The sequence below is a fragment of the Leucoraja erinacea genome, unplaced genomic scaffold, assembly GCF_028641065.1.
Source record: "Leucoraja erinacea ecotype New England unplaced genomic scaffold, Leri_hhj_1 Leri_1141S, whole genome shotgun sequence".
NCBI classification, from domain to species: Eukaryota; Metazoa; Chordata; class Chondrichthyes; order Rajiformes; family Rajidae; genus Leucoraja; species Leucoraja erinaceus.
In genome coordinates this window covers 14,528-28,546 of record NW_026575387.1, presented here as the reverse complement: position 1 = coordinate 28,546, position 14,019 = coordinate 14,528, and positions in this window count along the sequence as shown.

Here is a 14,019-nt window from a genome sequence, read left to right as displayed (position 1 = left end):
CTAGATGCAGGAAGATTGTTCCCGATGTTGGGGAAGTCCAGAACAAGGGGTCACACAGTTTAAGGATAGAGGGGAAATATTTTAGGACCGAGATGAGAAAAACATTTTTTTTTCACACAGAGAGTGGTGAATCTGTGGAATTCTCTGCCACAGAAGGTAGTTGAGGCCACACAGTTCATTGGCTATATTTAAGAGGGAGTTAGATGTGGCTAAAGGAATCAGGGGGTATGGAGAGAAGGCAGGGATGGGATACTGAGTTGGATGATCAGCCATGATCATATTGAATGGCGGTGCAGGCTCGAAGGGCTGAATGGCCTCTACTCCTGCATCTATTGTCTATGTTTTTATGTGACAGGGGAAGGTGGTTTGGGTGGGAAGGGCCGAACGAGTTAAGTAGTTCTCAGTCTGAAGAAGGGTCTCGACCCGAAACGCCACCCATTCCTTCTCCCCAGAGATGCTGCCTGTCTCCGCTGAGTTACTCTTGTCGAGATGCGCGTTGATGGACCGCTGCTCGGATGGGCCGCTGTCGTTATTGTTTTGAATGTTTGAAGGACGGATGTTGATGTTTTAACCTCTAGCGGGATTTTGGTTTTGAACCCAGTTGCCAAAGTTTACCATTGTACATACAGACGCAGCGGAGACAACAGTCTTGTATGACTATAATACAAAATGTAAATTATATGGTCGTCCAGTGTGAAAGCTTTTCACCAGTGCACGGGTTATAGCGGTAGACTTAGGCCATTCGGCCCTTCGAGCCAGCACCGCCATTCATTACGATATCGATACCTTTCTCCCCATATCCCCTGATTCCATTAGCCTGAAGAGCTAAATCCAACACTCTCTTAAAAACATCTCTTGATCATGGCCGATCAGGTTTCACTTTCATAAGACCATCCGAGCAGAATTAGGCCATTCGGCCCATCAAGTCTACTCCGCCACTCAATCATGGCTGATCCATCTCTGCCTCCTAATCCCATTATCCCGACTTCTCCCCATAACCCTTGACACCTGATCTAATCAAGAATATTTGTATCTCTGCCTTAAAAATATCCTCTGACTTGGCCTCCACAGCTCTCTGTGGCAATGAATCCCACAGATTCACCACCCTCTGACTAAAGAAGTTCCTCCTCACCGCTTTTCTAAAAGAATGTACTTTAATTCTGAGGCTGTGACCTGTGGTCCTGGACTCTCCCACCAGTGGAAACATCCTCTCCACACCCACTCTATCTCTGCTTGCATGGAATTTCTATTCATCAGGGGATATATCGAGTACTTTTCAGCAACGGGGAACAGAGGAAGGCGAGGCTTTAGATCCATCAATGGAGGCAGTGGTAACCGTCAACACACACACATAGAAACATAGAAAATAGGTGCAGGAGTAGGCCATTCGGCCCCTTCGAGCCAGCATCGACATTCAATATGATCATGGCTGATGATCCAGAATCAGTACCCCGTTCCTGCTTTCTCCCCATATCCCTTGATTCCGTTAGCCCTAAGAGCTAAATCTAACTCTCTCATGAAAACATCCAGTGAATTGGCCTCCACTGCCTTCTGTGGCAGAGAATTCCACATACTCACTACACATGGCTCATGAGGGTGGCCCAGCGGTAGAGTTGCCGCCTCACTGCGCCAGAGACCTGGGTTCGATCCCGGCCACGGGTGCTTGTCTACACCGAGTTTGCACGTTCTCCCCGTGACCTGCGTGGGGTTTCCGCAGAGATCTTCGACGTTTCCTCCCACACTCCAAAGTGTTTGTGAGTGAACTGGCCTGGTATAAAACATGCACATTGTCCCCAGTGTGTGTGGGATAACGTTAGTGTGCGGGGAACGTTGGTCGGCGCGGACTTGGTGGGCCAAAGGGCCTGTTTCCCCGCTGTGTCGCTAAAGTCTAAAAAGTGGGCTCGGTGCGGGCGGAAAAATGTTGTGCCACCGTGCGTCAATATGTTGTCAACGCCACGTCACGCCGCGACTTGTTCGGTGTCCTGATACATCGGTCAATGATGCCGGCCGTCGCCGAAAAAATCGCCAAGTGGGACAAGCCCTTTAGCGACTGTTCCCTGCACCACTCATCCCATCCCCAAGTACTGTCCCCTCCAATCGCTAAACTAAACTCCCTAATTTCAGCACTGGGGATGTCACGGAGCTACTGCCTATCAGCGCCAGAGACCGGGTTCGATCCTGACTATGTGCGCTGTCTGTACGGAGTCTGTACGTTCTCCCCGTGACCCACGTGGGTTTTCTTCAAGATCTTCGGTTTCCTCCCACAATGGACGATAGGTGCAGGAGTAGGCCATTCGGCAACCTCGAGCCATTCAATGTGATCATGGCTGATCATCCACAATCAGTACCCTGTTCCTGCCTTCTCCCCGTATCCCCTGCCTTCTCCCCATATCTTCAAGAGCCCTATCTAGCTCTCTCTTGAAAGCAGCCAGAGAACCGGCCTCCACTCCCCTCTGAGGCAGAGAATTCCACACTCACAACTCTTTGTGTGAGTGTTTCCTCATCTCCATTCTAAATGGCTTACCCCTTATTCTTAAACTGTGGCCCCCTGGTTCTGGACTCCCCCAACATCGGGAACATGTTTCCTGCCTCTAGCGTGTCCAAGCCCTTAATAATCTGATATGTTTCAATAAGATATTTCTCATCCTTCTAAACTCCAGAGTGTACAAGCCCAGCCGCTCCATTCTATCAATCCCGGGATATGACAGTCCCGCCATCCCGGGAACATTCCAAAGACGTACTGGTTTGTAGGTTAATTGGCTTGATGTGAAAGTAAAATTGTCCCCAATGCGTGTGTGTAGGGTAGTATTAAGGGGCTGTCCCACTTGGGCGACCTAATTGGCGAGTTTAGAAGAGTTTGAAAAAATGACATGTTGAAGACCTCCTTCAACTATGTTGAAGACCAGCTTCGACTAGCTACGACCAACTTCGGGAAGACTGGACACCGAATAGTGGAGAGTGAAGACCACCTCCTTCGACCTCCCTGAAGACTATCTACGACTACCTTCGACTACCTACTACGACCTACTTTGACTAAACCTACGTTACAATAATATCGATTTTTTTCCACGGCGACCTTTTTTTTGAACACGTTGAAAAAAACGCAGCGACCTAGCCGAGGCCTCGAGCACGCGGAGACCACTCTCGAGCATGAAGGAGAGTTACGAAGACCTCCTACGATCTCATGTCGACCATGCTGCGAGTACGAGTCGAAGGCAAACTCGGCAGAACTGGCGAATTAGGTCGCCCAAGTGGGACAGCCCCTTTTGGGATCGCTGGTCGGTGCAGGCTGGGTGGGCTGAAGGGCCTGTTTCCGCGCTGTATCTCTACACGGATTAAACTCCCAAGCAAGTGTGGCTGCTTAACGAGGAGAAACGTATCCATGGTGGGAAACGGTAAGGTCTTGTAGGATCTTGGTTAAAATCAACCTGGGATTTGGGAATTGCCACGGATTTTGACATGCAGTAACAAGGAACTTCAGACACTGGATTACAAATGTGCTGGAGTAACTCAGTGGGTCAGGCAGCATCCCTGGAGAACATGGAAAGGTGATGTTTATGATCGGGACCCTTCTTCAGACAGGTTGTAGACTTTTACACTTTCGAGATACAGCATGGAAACAGGCCCTTCGGCCCAGCGATAGTATACTAGCATTATCCTACACACTTGGGTCGATTTACAATTTTATTACCGAAGCCAATTAGCCTACAAACCTGCGCGTCTTTGGAGTGTGGGAGGAAACCGGAGCCCGCGGAGAAAAGCCACGCGGTCACGGGGAGAACGTACAAACGTGGTCAGGATCGAACTCGAGTCTCGGCCACTTTAATGCAGCAATTCTACCGCTGACCCTGCCGTGCCATGGATCGACGAGCATGGGACATGTCCCTCGATAACATCGCAGGTCACGGGGAGACTCCACACGGACAAGATGGAACGTGGATCTCTGGCGCTGTGAGGCAGCAACTCTACCGCTGCGCCACCGTGCCACTCAAAGATCGACTGCAAGGGGAACATATACATTTATTGGCAAGACCCTGAACGGCAGTGATGTGCAGAGGGATATGGGAGTCCAAGGTAATGTTTGAGGGCTGTATACCTGATCTGTGTCGGAAGGAACTGCAGATGCTGGTTTACACCGAAGATAGGCACAAAAGGTTGGAGTTACTCAGCGGGACAGGCAGCGTCTCTGGAGAGAAGGAATGGGTGACGTTTCGGGTCGAGACCCTTCCTCAGACAAGATTCAAGTCGGTACATAGGGTCATCCAATTCATTATAGAAAGGTCAACATTAATAGACCACAGTAGACCAAGGAACTGTCCTAACATAGTCATACATCGCAGAAACAGGCCCTTCGGCCCAACATGGCCACCTTGACCAACATGCCCCAGCTACACTAGTCGTACCTGTCTGCCATAGAAACATAGAAAATAGATGCAGGAGGCCATTCGGCCCTTCGAGCCAGCACCATTCGCCATTCATTACGATCATGGCTGATCGGCCCCTATCAATAACCCGTGCCTGCCTTCTCCCCATATCCCTTGACACCACCAGCCCCTAGAGCTCTATCTAACTCTCTCTTAAATCCATCCAGTGACTTGGCCTCCACTGCCCTCTGCGGCAGGGAATTCCATACATTCGCAACTCTCTGGGTGAAAAAGCTTTTTCTCACCTCAGTCTTAAATGGCCTCCCCTTTATTCTAAGGCTGTGGCACATGGCCCCTGGTTCTGGACTCGTCCAACATTGGGAACATTTTCCTGCATCTGGCTTGTGCAGTCCTTTTATAATTTTAGGTTTCTCTAAGAGCCCCCCCCTCATCCTTCTAAACTCCAGGCCCATATTTCTCTAAATCTGTCCTATCCACGACCCTGTCCAACTTAAAAAAAAGCTGTGATGGTACCTGCCTCAACTACCTCCTGTGGCAGCTTTTCCCATACACCCCCCTCCCCTTCCTCCTCCCCTCCCCCCTCTCCTCTCTTCTCCCCCCCCCCCCCCCCCCACCCCCTCACCGCACCCGGTGGCCAATCAGCATACAAACCTGCACGTCTTTGGAGTGTGGGAGGAAACTGATGATCTCGGAGAAAACCCACGCAGGTCACGGGGAGAACGTACAGACTCAGAGCAGACACGCACCCATGGTCAGGATCGAACCGGGGGCTCCAGCGCTGTGAGCGCCACTGTGTCCTGTTGTACAACCTCCTGCTCCCTCCCGCAAGCCCAGACCGCCTCACAGCGCCAGAGACCCGGGTTCGATCCTGGCCTCGGGTGCTGTCTGTCTGTCTGTGTGGAGTTTGCACATTCTCCCAGGGACCGCGTGGGTTTTCTCCGGGTGCTCCGGTTTCCTCCCACACTCCACAGATGCGCAGTTTTGTCGTTTCATTGGCTTCAGTAAAAATTGCAAATTGCCCCTAGTGTGTAGGGTGGTGCAGGTGTGCGGGGATCGCTGGTCGGCACGGACTCGGTGGGCCGAAGGGCCTGTTTCCACGCTGTATCTTTCTCTCAATCAATCATTCAATCAGTCGCCCAATCAACCAATCAACCCACCAATTGATCGATCTATCGACCAGTCGGTGCATCGATCAATCGATTAGCCAGTTAATCTGCCTGTCAGACTGTCGGTCAGGTTGGTCGATTGATCAATCAATTAGCAGTCAATTAAAACACGTATCGGGGTTGGTGAACGAAGGAACTGCAGATGCTGGTTTACACCGAAGATAGACACAAAAAGCTGGAGTAACTCAGCGAGACAGGCAGCATCTCTGGAGAGAAGGAATGGGTGACTTTCCAAGTCGAATACTAAACTAGGAATACCCAGAGCTGCGAATGTTGGTTTCTCTAACTTCGAGGAACCCCTCTCTCTCGGTACCTCCCCCACCCTAGTCCTTGCACTAGTTTTGCTGTTGTTCCACTGAGTTTCACTGTCTGTATAACTCGTTATCCCCTCTCTCTTGGTCCCTCCCCCAGCCTAGTCCTTGCACTAGTTTCGCTGTCGTTCCACTGAGTTTCACTGTCTGTATAACTCGTCATCACCTCTCTCTCCACAGCCAACACTGGGCCATTCTTTGGTCACCATTGCTGGCTGTGCTTTGTCCTTTTGCACGCCTTAATTCATATAGTCTCTGTACGTTTTCACACCTGTGTTCTCCCTCCCTCTCCCCTGACTCTCAGTCTGAAGAAGGGCCTCGACCCGCTATTCCTATTACGTTGCCTATTCCTATTTCCTCCAGAGATGCTGCCCGACCCGCTGAGCTACTCCAGCGCTTTGTGTCCACCCTCAGCTTAGTTTGGTTTAGTTTAGAGATACAGCACGGAAACAGGCCCTTCGGCCCACCGAGTCCTCGCAGACCACACTAACACAATCCGACACACACTCGGGACAATTTACACAAACACCAAACCAATTAACCTACAAACCTGTACGTCTTTGGAGTGTGGGAGGAAAACGAAGATCTCAGTGAAAACCCACACTGGTCAACGTACAACGTGCAAACTCCACACAGACAGCACCCGTAGTCAGGACTCTACCGCTCAGGCGCTGAAAGTGCTGTAAGGCAACGTGCCCACCCTTCAAGGTAAAGATTGGTTTCATTACGCTGCTGCCAAGAGTTCCCAATGGGAATTCCCACGGCACAACATGTTGGAAGGCGTGGGGTGTGGGCAGGGAAATGGCTGAGGTGAAGAAGCCAACATCCGATGACTGCCAGCTTCAGAGCCAACCTCCTGAGTACTAAGTCGATGGCTGCCAGTTTCAGAGCCAACCTCCTGAGTACTAAAATGTTCAAGTTCAAGAAGGAACTGCAGATGCTGGAAGATCGAAGGTAGACAAAATTGCTGGAGAAACTCAGCGGATGCGGCAGCATCTATGGAGCGGAGGAAATGGGCAACGTTTCGGGCCGAAACCTCATCGTTCCCCAGCCCAGCCCCGCACGGCCCGATTTTGCCTTCTCCCCACAATCCACAAACCTGACTGTCCTGGTAGACCCATTGTCTCTGCCTGTCCGTGCCCTACTGAACTCATTTCCACATACCTTGACTCCATCCTGGTTAAATCCCTCCCTACCTATGTCCAAGACACCTCAGACACTCTCCGTCGTCTCCGCACATTCCATTCTCTAGGCCCTCACCCCCTCATCTTCACCCTGGATGTCCAGTCACTCTACACTTCCATCCCCCACCAGGATGGTCTCAAAGCCCTCCGGTTCTTCCTCAACCGCAGAACCAACCAATATCCTGTCTACAGATACTCCTCTGCCTAGCGGAGTTGGTCCTACCCTTAATAACCTCTCGTTTGACTCATTCTGAAGAAGGGTTTCGGCCCGAAACGTTGCCTATTTCCTTCGTTCCATAGATGCTGCCGCGCCCGCTGAGTTTCTCCAGCACTTTTGTCTACCTCCTGAGTACTAATGTGCAGGAAGGAACTGTAGATGCTGGTTTAAACCGAATATAGGCACACAATGCTGGGGCAACTCAGCGGGACAGGCAGCATCTCTGGAGAGAAAGAACGGGTGACTTTTCTGGTCGAGGCCCTTCTTCAAACTGAGATTCGGGAGAGGGAGATTTATCAATAAGGAAGTGCAAGGTGTGAAAATGGGACAAAGGGAATGGAGATGAAGGAAAATGTAGAATAGATCGTTGTTAGCTGGGAGAAGGTGTCAACAAAGTAATCAGAGATACAATGTAAGGGACACAAAATGCTGGAGAAACTCAGCGGGTGCAGCAGCATCTATGGAGCGGAGGAAATAGGCAACGTTTCGGGCCGAAATGTAGTCGGAGACAGTCAGACTGGTGGGAGAACTGGGAAGTGGGGAGGGGATGGAGAGAGGGGGGAAAACAAGGGGTACTTGAAATATCTGAGGGATATGAGCGAAATATGAGGTACTGTTCCTCCAATTTGCGCTGGGCCTCACTCTGACACTGGAGGAAACATAGAAACATAGAAACATAGAAATTAGGTGCAGGAGTAGGCCATTCGGGCCCTTCGAGCCTGCACCGCCATTCAATATGATCATGGCTGATCATCCAACTCAGTATCCCGTACCTGCCTTCTCTCCATACCCCCTGATCCCCTTAGCCATAAGGGCCACATCTAACTCCCTCTTAAATATAGCCAATGAACTGGCCTCAACTACCCTCTGTGGCAGAGAGTTCCAGAGATTCACCACTCTCTGCGTGAAAAAAGTTCTTCTCATCTCGGTTTTAAAGGATTTCCCCTTTATCCTTAAGCTGTGACCCCCTTGTCCTGGACTTCCCTAACATCGGGAACAATCTTCCTGCATCTAGCCTGTCCAACCCCTTAAGAATTTTGTAAGTTTCTATAAGATCCCCTCTCAATCTTCTAAATTCTAGAGAGTATAAACCAAGTCTATCCAGTCTTTCTTCTTCATAAGACAGTCCTGACATCCCAGGAATCAGTCTGGTGAACCGTCTCTGCACTCCCTCTATATCAATAATGTCCTTCCTCAGATTTGGAGACCAAAACTGTACGCAATACTCCAGGTGTGGTCTCACCAAGACCCTGTACAACTGCAGTAGAACCTCTCTGCTCCTATACTCAAATCCTTTTGCAATGAAAGCTAACATACCATTCGCTTTCTTTACTGCCTGCTGCACCTGCATGCCTACCTTCAATGACTGGTGTACCATGGCACCCAGGTCTCGCTGCATCTCCCCCTTTCCCAATCGGCCACCATTTAGATAATAGTCTGCTTTCCTGTTTTTGCCACCAAAATGGATAACCTCACATTTATCCACATTATACTGCAATGGGAGGCCCAGGACAGAAGGGTCAGTGTGGGAATGGGACGGGGAGTTAGAGTGTTGAGCAGCCGGGAGATCAGGTAGGACTGAGTGGAGGTGTTCAGCGAAACGATCGCCGAGCCTGCGCTTGGCCTCGCCGATGTACAGGAGTACTAATGGCATCCCTAGACAAATGGCTGACAGAGTGAGGTACAAGGAAACACAGGGGGATTCAGTCCTGCTCGGAGTGTACAGTAGACACATGTACATTTACTTTAGTTCGGAGATACAGCGCGGAAACAGGCCCTTCGGCCCACCGAGTCCGTACCGACCAGCGATCCCCGCACACTAACACTATCCTACACACACTGGGGACAATTGTTTACATTTGTACCAAGCCTATTAGCCTGCTAATAATAGACAATAGGTGCAGGAGTAGAGGCCATTCGGCCCTTCGAGCCAGCACCGCCATTCAATGTGATCATGGCGGATCATCCAACTCAGTATCCTTTAACTGCCTTCTCACCATATCCCCTGACTCCACTATCTTTAAGAGCCCAATCTAGCTCTCTCTTGAAAGTATCCAGAGAACTGGCCTCCACCGCCCTCTGAGGCAGAGAATTCCACAGACTCACAACTCTCTGTGAGAAAAAGTGTTTCCTCGTCTCCGTTCTAAATGGCCTACTCCTTATTCTTAAACTGTGTGTGTGTGTGGCCCCTGGTTCTGGAAACCTGCAGGATTTTGGAGTGTGGGAGGAAACCGAAGATCTCGGAGAAAACCCGCGCAGGTCACGGGGAGAACGTACAAACTCCGTGCGGACAGCACCCGTAGTCAGGATCGAACCCGGGTCTCTGGCGCTGTGAGGCAGCAGCTCTACCTGCTGCGCCACCGTGACACACAAACCTGAACAAAAACTCAAGCAAAACTAATGCTTCTCCAGGGATGAGGAAGGATATTGGCCGGGTGCTGCTTGCCAAAGTACATGGTGCAGGCAAGAGACTGAGGGAGGAGAGGGAGAGGGGAGGGAGGGGGCGGGGAGAGACAGAGAGAGAGAGAGAGGTGAGGGGGGAGGGAGGAGTGGGGGAGGTGGTAGAGGAGGGAAGGGGGAGAGAGATGGGGAGGGGAAGAGACAGAGAGGGGGGGAAGGGGGGGAGGGGAGGGGGGAGGAATTGGTGAGAGACAGAGAGGGAGAGAGCATGAGGGAGGGAATGGGCTAGAGATAGATATAGAGGCAGACAGAGAGACAGAGCGCAGCAAGAGGCAGGGAGGGGAGGGGAGAGAGATATGGGGGAAGAGAGGGGGAGAGGGAAGAGGCAGAACGAGTATGGATATGAGAGAGGGGGGTGTGGAGAGTGAGTGGTGAGAGAGAGAGAGGGTGAGATGGGAAGAGATAGCAGGGAGTATTTGTGTGTGTGTGTGTGTGTGTGTGAGAGAGGGGAGAGGGGAGGGGAGAAAAGGGCATAGTTAGAAAGGGAGAGGGGGGAGAGGGGAGCAAGAGAGAGAGACAAGAGGGACAGGTGTGTGAGAGAGACGGGGGAAGAGGGGAGGGAGAGGGAAGGAGAGAACGGCGAGAGAGAGAAAGGGGAGAGTGGGATAGATAGTGCGATAGAGAGAAAGGGGAAGGTTGGGGGGGGGGAGGGAGAGAGAGAGAGAAAGAGGTTTTGAGACAGGCGGGTGTGTGGAGAGATGGGGGATGAAGAGAGGGAGGGGATTTGGGAGAGAGGAGAGAGAGAGAGGAGATTTGGGGAGAGAGTAGGGTGGAGAGAGAGAGTTGGGGAGGGAGGAGGGGAGGGAGGGGAGAGAGATGGGAGAGAGAGAGTGGTAGAAGGAGAGAAGAGAGAGGAAGAAGAGAGATGGAGGGAGATTGGGATTGGGAGAGAGGAGAGAGAGGGGGGGAGGGAGAGATATGGGGACAATGGAATATGACATTGGAGAGGTGAGAGAGCATATGTTGGCAATGCCTGTGAAATTGGTGCTTGTTTTGTATAGAGCCTGCAATGCTGATGCCCATTAGTCATTGGCTAAATGCCATCCCTTGCTTGGGGATCAGGACTACTTTCAGATATAATTATCCATGGTTCTCCCTTTCAGGTACGAGGAGTCTGAGAGAGGGAGGAGTAGAGTCTAAAAACCTTTCTTATCATTTTTACAAGGGAATATAAAACATTGGAAATGATCATTGAGGAACAGTTCAACTCCACGCATCATGTTCATGAATGCATCATGCCCCCTGTTAAATGGGAGCTTTGTTGTATATACAACCAAATTAAAATCTCTTCATGCTTATTCTCTGCCCATAATTCCAGAGTTTGGCTAAAGGATCTCATCCCCTGGCTGCTGCTTCAACAAAGAATGCTCTTCTTTCTCAAACAAAAATCATCCCTCTCTCCCCTCTCCACTCCACGTGCCCCCTCCCCGACCCCTCCCTCTCCCCCCTGCCCTCTCCCCTCGCCTCTCTCCCCCATCTTCTCCCCTCCTTCCCCATCTCCCCCCCACTCCCTCTCTTCCCGAGGTCCCCCCCTCCTCTCCCTCCTCTTTCTCCCTTCTTCCCCCCCTCCCCCCCTCCCATCCAACTCTCCCCCCTCCATTGCCCCATTCTCCCCCTCCTTGCCTCTCCTCTCTCCCCCCACTCTCTCCCCTTCGCCCCCCCCATTCCCGTCTCCTCCCCTCCCTCGCTCCACCTCTCATCTCCCCCCTCCCCTCTCTCCCCCTCCCTTCCTCTCCTCTTTCCCTCTCCTCCCCCCCCCTCTCTCCCTCCCTCTCTTCCTCGCCCTCCCTCCCAGTCTCTCCCCCCGCTTCCCCCTCCAGTCTCTTCCCCCTTCGCTCTCTCTCCCCCTCTCTCTGTTCTCTCCTCCCTCTCCCCTCCCTCCTCTCTCCTCCCCCCCTCTCCCTCTCCCTTCCTCCTCTCTACTCCCCCTCTTCTCTCTCCCCCTCCTCTTCCCCTCTCTTCGTCTCTCCCCTTCTCTCTCCTCTCCTCTCCCCTCTCTCCCCCTCCCTTTCTCTCTCCTCCCCTCCCTCCCTCCCTCTCCTCCCATCCTCTCTCCTCCCTCTCCCACCTCTCCTCTCTCCCCCCCTTCTTCTCTCCTCCTCCATCTCTCCTCCCCCCTCCTCCCTCTCCCCTCCCTCTCTCCCTCTCTCCTCTCCCCCTCCTCTTTCTCCCCTCTTCCCTCCCCTCCCCTCCTCCCCCTCTCTCCCTCCCCTCCCTCCTTCTCCCCCCCTTCCCCCCTCTCTCTCCCTCTCTTCCCCTCTCTCTTCTCTCCTTCCCTCTTCCTCTCTCCCTCTGTATCTCCTCTCGCTCTGTATCTCTCCCCTCTCTCTCCCAAGTCAAGTCGAGTTTTATTGTCTAATGTAAATACAGATCAGATCAGTGCCTCTATATTAGCATAGAATATATCTATACACATGATAACCCTGTCTCCCCCGTCTCTCTCTCCTCTTTCCCACCCTCCCTCTCTCCTCTCCTCTCCCCTCTCTCCTCCTCTCCTCCTCTCTCCTCTTCCTCTCTCTCTCTCCTCTCCCCTCTCTCTCCCTCTTCCTCTCTCTCTCTCCCCCCCTTCTGCTCTCTCCTCCTCCTCCTCCTTCTATCACCTCTCCCCACTCTCTCTCCCTCCTCCCACTCTCTCCTCTCTCTATCCCCTCTCTCTCCCCCCCACACTCTCTCCATCCCCCTCCCTCTCTTTCCCCTCTCTCTATCCCTCTCTCTCTCTCTCTCCCTCTCCCCCTCCTCCCCTCTCTCTCTCCTCTCCCTCTCCTCTCCTCTCTCCTCCTCTCCTCTCTCTCCCCCTCTCTCTCTCTCCTCTCTCCCCTCTCCTCCTCTCCCTCCTCTCTCCCCTCTCTCCTCTCTCTCCCCCTCTCCTCCTCTCCCCTCTCCTCTCCTCTCCTCTTCTCTCTCGACCCTCTCCGCCTCTTTCTCTCTCCCCTCCCTCCTCTCTCTCCTCTCTCCTCTCCTCCCCCCCCCCTCTCTCCCCCTCCCTCCTCCTCTCTCCCCTCTCCCTCCCTCCTCTCTCTCCCTCCCTCCCCCTCTCTCCCCCTCCCTCCCTCTCTCCCTCTCCCTCTCCCCCCCTCTCCCTCTCTCTCCCTCTCTCTCCTCTCTGTCTCTCTCTCTCTCTCCCTCCCTCTCTCACCTTCTCCTCCACTCCCCCTCCTTCTCTCCCTCTCTCCCCCAACCTCTCCCCTCCCGCTGGGCCTCACTCTGACAGTGGAGGAGCCTCTTTAACACTGAACTGCGAGCAGCTGAGACCAAAACTCATCGTTATAAATCCAGCGTTCACATTTTCAAGGCGGCCGTGAGTGCTGTTTAATAATTTAATCAGTTTCCACCGGTTCCAGGCGCGCCAAAGTCTATAAGCCCGTGGTCTTTTTTGGATAGCTCTAAATACTTGACATTTTCAGCATATTAGAGGGGAAAATCACTTCTTAATTGTCTGTAAAATTGCTGCGGCATTCAGCTGACATTAGTTCAAGGTTAACGTCGAAGAGTCACACATTCTGTTTGCTGCAAGAGCCGTGAGGGGCTTGGAGAGACACAGTGTGGAAACAGGCCCTTCAGCCCATCGAGTCCATGCACACCAGCCCATGCTCAGCGTGGCCGCGATCTCCGTTATACAGATTCCACCAATAACCTTAGAATTGGTTATTCTTCATAATAATAACCAGTTCCCCATTGGATTATCATTAAGAATAATCCAATATTATTAGGATATTAATAATATCCTAGTTGTTAGATAACTAATCTAATTCATTATTAGATCAGGTATCGAATCTAAGTGGATTACTGAGATCTACTAGTTCTAAGTAACAGAACTCCGAACTAGTTCTAGGTTTTGCCACAAGAATACCTAGCTCAAGGTAATCCCACTTTCCCACCCACTCCGTACACACCAGGGAGCATCCGGAGAAACCCCACCGACAGGGAGAAGGCCTTCCCATTTATTGACTCCACTAGACTAAGTGGGACCCGTTGGGTCTCTGTCACACGGGACGCCTGGTCCCCCCCAACGCAACCCGTTACCCCAACGCAATATTCCACCACTCACCCATAGCCCCTAACTGCGCAGGGGCAGCTCATTTCCCCTCATCCCCCAGCACTCTCCCCCCCCCCCCTTCATGTGTGGGATGGGTGTGGGGGTGTGTGTGAGCAGGGGGGCTGAGGTGGGGGGGGGGGGGGGTTAGTAGAGCGTGGGTGTGGGGGAAGGGCGGTGGGGGAAGGGGGGTTGAGGGAGGGGGGTTTGGGGGGAAGGGGGGCCTGGGAAGGGGGGTGGGGGAAGGGGGGGTGGTCGCAGCT